Source organism: Marmota marmota, unplaced genomic scaffold, assembly GCF_001458135.2.
Source record: "Marmota marmota marmota unplaced genomic scaffold, marMar, whole genome shotgun sequence".
In the NCBI taxonomy this organism is placed as follows: domain Eukaryota; kingdom Metazoa; phylum Chordata; class Mammalia; order Rodentia; family Sciuridae; genus Marmota; species Marmota marmota.
In genome coordinates this window covers 13,480,835-13,486,834 of record NW_025999961.1, presented here as the reverse complement: position 1 = coordinate 13,486,834, position 6,000 = coordinate 13,480,835, and positions in this window count along the sequence as shown.

The following is a 6,000-nucleotide window of genomic DNA, read 5'->3' as shown; positions in this document are numbered from 1 at the left end:
AAAAAATATATATATATATATATATATATATATATATATATATATATATGCAGGTATCTGTTTTACATATTGATTTATTGCTTTTAAATATGAAATAATAAGAATGCTAGATTATATTTTCATTTTTATTTTTTTAGGGGAACTCCATACTGTCATTCATAATGACTGTGATAATGTATATGCCCACCAACACTGTAGAGCTGTTTTCATTTCTCCACATTCACACCAGCCCGTGTGTTCTTTCTTAGATACTTGATGAGAGTCATTCTAATGAGGGTTAGGTTATATCCAATCATGGTTTTAATTTACATTTTCTTAATGATCAATGATCTCCATCAGTTTTCTGTTTACCTGTTGGCCATTTATATGTCTTGAGAAATTTTTTTCCAGTTTTTTTTTGCCTATTTTAAATCAGATTATTTGCTTTTGCATTGTTTGAGTTTCTTATGTTTTCATAAACCGTGTCAGATACATAGTTTGCAAGGGTTTTCTTTCATTCTGCGTGTTGCATCTTCACTCTTGTTATTTTATTTATTTATTTATTTATTTATATTTTTTGCTGTTGTTCTTGTATCGAAGTTTCTTCATTTGAGGTAACTCTGTTTGTCTAGTTTATTTTTGTTGCCTATGTTTGGGGTTCTTTCTCAAAACAAATCCTTGCTCAGACCAATGTCATGAAGCATATCCCCTAAATTTTCTTCTAATGGTTTTATGGTTTCAGGTCTTACATCTAAATCTAATCCATTTTGAGTTGATGTTGGTACTGCATGAGACATAGGATTCTAATCTTATTCCTCAGCACATGGATATCCAGGGTTTCTGGCACCACTGTTTGAAGAGACTTTTCCTCAGTGTATTCTTGTGACTTTTTTCAGAAACCAGTTGTCTATAAAAATATGGACTTACTTCTATATTCTCTATTATGGTTTTTTTTTGGGCCATTTTTTGCCAACACTAGTCTTTTTTGATTACTATTTTTTTATTAGAATTTTGAAGTCAGTAGTGTGGTGCCTCTAGTTTCATTTTGTGTATTTGTTTTATTTTTTATTTTTGTTTTCTCAAGCATACTTTGGTTATTCAGTCTTTTGTGGTTTTATGATTGCTTTTTTCAAGTTTATTGAACTGATATTTTGATAGAGATTACACTAAATCTGTGTATGGCTTTTGGTAGTAATGATTCTTGTTCTTTTTACTTTCTTTGGAAGACAGATATTGTCATTCATTTCTCAACTGATAAGAGTTATGATGGAGCCAAACATGATTAGAATCCAAATAATTTAGTAAAGCATGGATTGATGAGTGAACAAATAAATAAAACAAACACGTCAGACTTGAACTTATAAGACTTAGCTATTATTATCATCATGTGAGAAAATGTAGTGGTATTGCCTCTCTCAACAGATAAATTGAGTTAGGTATAAGCTTTATATGGATATACCTTGAATTTTTGTTTTAATTTTCAAAACTTATGTAAATCTTAGTAGGAAATCAATAAAATTTTCACCATTATTGTGTTTGTTTTCCACCCTACAAACTTCTTATTTCTTTTGTGCCAATCCTGTTATCCACATTGGACATTCTTATTTCAAACTTAATTCATCAGAGTTAAGTGTTAGGTCCAGTAAAAGACTTTACAGAGAATCACCAATTGTGTATCCAAAACCTTCATTGTCATGGATCTTCAACATGATAGATCTAGAAAAAAATAAAATAAATGTTCACTTGTTGATCCCAGGCGTGTTTTTCTTCTACGTAAAGGCATTTAGCTACAATCATGAATTTACTTTCACCAAAGCCCCTATTTTCAAGTGCTATCTTTGGAAGAAATGAATAAAATACATTATTTTCAGTACACATGTATTCAAATCCAGATGAAGTAGAAAGAGGTCATCAAAATCAGAAAAAATAAATACTGTCAATTTTAAGCCTTTTCAGACTTATGCTGTTCAGCACGACACAGATTCATAAAAAATATTAGTCAAAATAAAAAGAAAGGCCTAAGTTGTCTTTGTTCATCGAGATAAAAAGCTATAAATTTTTCACCTGAACTTCTTCAAAATGTGACCATTTTAAATTCTTTCTCTGGCCCATCACCCCTCAGTACCCACCACTATGATGAAAGCATTCAATTGGACATCTTATTATTCCTGGCACTAGTGACATCCATTTGCTAAATTCAATAGGTATTTATTAGTCTTCCTCCTTCTCAACTTAACTCTATCATTTGTCAAAGAAGATTGTTCTTTTTTAAAAAAATGTATTTCTCCTGGCTTCTCTGATACCACATTCTCCTTTTTTGTTTTACTATCAGGCCTCTCATTCTCATTCTTTTTATTTATAATTCCTCCACCACCACTTGCCAAAGTATTATCCTCGCAGGCCTTAACAGCTCTCCTTCTTCTTCACCCTTGATCTAGGTGATCTCATTAATGCCCAGTACTTCATCAGCCCTTCTGTGTAATGACTCACTTTTTCTAGGATATACTGTTTTTCTGACCTCCAGATGAATATTTCAAAGTAATTATTAAAAATATTTCCATTCAGCTGTTCCACAAACTGTAAAATGTTGGTCACCAAATTCATCATAATGTGCCAAAATACAATGTGTCTAAAATAGAATTCATAATCTAGCCCTATCTACAATTCAATTCTTCCTACTGAGTTCTCCACATTAATACTTTATCCTTCCTCCAGTCACTCAAGCTGAAGACATGAAAACACTGTTTAACACCCACTTCTGCTTCAATCACCAGGAGCAATCCATCATAAAGTCCTGCAAATTTCAACTTCTATCTCTATTTTAAAGCTGTCTATTTCTTTCTAGTTCTGTGACAACCACATGAGTGTAAACCAACATCTGTCATATGGATTTCTATAAAAGTTTTCAAATTGGTCTGTTTTTTTGGATCCTATTTATTCTGGCAAACACAAAAAATCTTTTTCCAAAGACCAACCAGAGTAATATTAATAAAAAAAATCTAAATTGGTTTGTAGCTCACTCTTATGATTAGAGTAAAATCTAAATCCTATAAATTCTGTCTTAATCTCCAGAAGGAATTATATGATTTAATACTTTATCTATGCCAAGTCCACACTGTACTTTTTTATTCCATTATTTAGCTCATTACATACAAAAGCAACATTTCTTCTTGAAGTAGGAAACCATGCTTACTAATCATGTTTATTTTTTTTAAATAGAAAAATATGATAAAGACATACACAAAGAAAAGTATGTGAATATGTGCCCTCTGGTTTAAAAAACCTCTGAAGACTGTCAAAAATTCCTTCCAACTTACATCTCTAGTTATCCCCTACTTCCTACGAAAAAAATAATTCCAACATTTGTCTTACCTATTTTTATAATTTTACCATGAATGTATAAACTTCTGAAATGTGTTGGTCAGATTTGTCTATTGATCCATTTTGGTCTGCTCTAGTGAAATGATATACATATCTTCTTCTGTGGATGTTTTGCTTTTTTATTTACTATCTGGATTTGTAATTTGTTCATTATATGATATCATAGTTCATGTATCTTTCTGGTATACAATTTTGTTGAATTAATATAGTACAAAGCCTTGTCCCATTTTATTACTAATAGGTAACTGAGGTTTAATTGTTTTTTTTTAATAAATATACTAAAATGTATTTGTAAATATGTACTGGAAAGTACTGAGAAATAAAGATATTTTTCTATTAGAAATACATAGGATAGAAATCTTCATATCATAAGGCATATAAAATTAAAACAGAAAATTGACAATATTTGTCATTTTAACCTATATTTTAAAATGATTTTATATAATTGTATATGATTCCAACTTAAATATTGTTAATTTGAGTCAACAAATCAAAATCAATTTCAACATAGACATGAAAATTTACATTATAATTATTTTCATAATTCTGGGGCTTATCCATGGCATGTAATGAAATGTTTGTGTATTCAAAAATATTATTATTTACATTTTAATTTTTTTTATGCTTCTTTGACCTAGAATATAAATATATCTTATAATTTAAATATTTTAATAATATCTATATTTTGTTCTTTAATTTATGTTTGTGAAGAGAAATTAATAAAATTTTATATTCATCTTTGATAGAGGATAATCAGTTTATCCAATATAATTTATGGTATGGTCCATTCTTATCCCAATGACATATCATATGCCAATATTTCATATGTATACAAGTTTCTGTCTCAAAATCATGTAAAAATTTTTAACTACAAAACACATCTCAAATATATAAGAAATCACTATATCGTCTAAATTCTTCCAAATATATTTTTATTCTCAATGCATAAAATGGTCTGTGTGTGTTTGTGTGTGTGTGTATATACATATATGTATGTGATTATATATATGCAATATATATATATATTATATGTAATTATATATATTATGTATTGCATATATATAATCACATTATATACAGTTTATGTGTATAAATTTGTATATACGCATAAGTATACTTCTACTTGCTCTTCAGCTTCAGTTTAGATATTGGCTATTAAGATGCTACTCTTTTTCTTGTTTTTCTCTATATGTCAGAGATTTATACTTGATAGCTTTTGGACTTTTCTCATAATTCTTTATAGTTTTAAATTTCACTAAAATATTTCTCAGTATGATTTTTCCATGTTTCCATTATTTGGCATTTGATGAGTCATTGTTTACTTCTGGAAAATTTATTTTTTAATTTATTATTTATTTTTTTAAAATTTTCAATGGACTTTGTTTATTTATATGTGGTGCTAAGTATTGAACCCAGTGCCTCACACATCCTAGGTAAGCCCTCTACCACTGAGCCACAACGCCATCCCTAGGAAATTTATTGTTGTTATTCCTTCACATGCATCCTCTTCACTATTGTTTTATTTTAGGTGTTCAATTTAATTTACCCAGTTATTCATCTTTATATAGCTCTTCTACTTAAAATTGTTAATCATATATTTGTTTTTATAATTTACTGTTTTTTGTAATTTACTGATCATGTTGTATAAACTCTGCAAAGAACTTATTTGTTTATTCCACTTACAACATGTTCCTCAGATATGTTTTTATATTTATGACATTTTAGAACCAATTTAAGCTACTATGCATTTGTATATGAATATAACTAATTGTGAAATGACTCTTGTTTATCATTGATAATGTAATTTTTTTTCATTTTATTATTGATCTTTCTCATTTAACACACACACACACACACTGGCATTCATAATCAAAGACCTTGTTTTGCTTGTTGTTCTTGTCATCTCGTTTGATTTGCTGGTTGTTTAAAAATAGGTCTCCTGCTCAGATGTCTTGTTATGTTAGTATGTGACTCCATAGGGATTTGGGAAATCCAGACATCAATTAAACCCAGCTAACATGCCTCCAATCTTTCTAGATATCAGTATAGCCCTCTAACTTTGCAAGAGAAGCAGCCCTAGTGGGTTGGAAAGGGACCATAAGTTGCACTCAACCACTGAGCCTTATTTTGTTTTTTATTTAGAGACAGGGAGATTCTCGTTGAGTTGCTGAGTGCCTCACATTGCCAAGGCTGGCTTTGAATTCACATCCTCCTGCCTCAGCCTCCTGTGCTGTCGGGATTACAGGTGTGCACCACCACACCCACCTCAACTCTTGTTTTTCATCTCTTGAACAGAGACTTGTGAGCTACTTATTTGTAATAACACATTTTTCTAAGAATGTTGCTTCATGAAATCAGGAAGCAGCATTGATTTTTCCATGGGGAAGTCTCTTTTATTCTAATTTATCTTTATGATTATCTTTTGTTCTGGGTTAAATCAATACCCTTTAACAGGAACTAAGCCCCCTAATCCCCTACAAAATTTTCTAACAATTTTTTTTGTCTTTTTCAGAATATGGCTTTCCATGTTTAATACTTGATATAATTTGAGATAAACTGCAGTCTGGCTAATTTACCATCTTGCAAATATTGCAAGTGTTTACATTGTTGGTATTATGCTAGTGAATTTCAAATTTACTT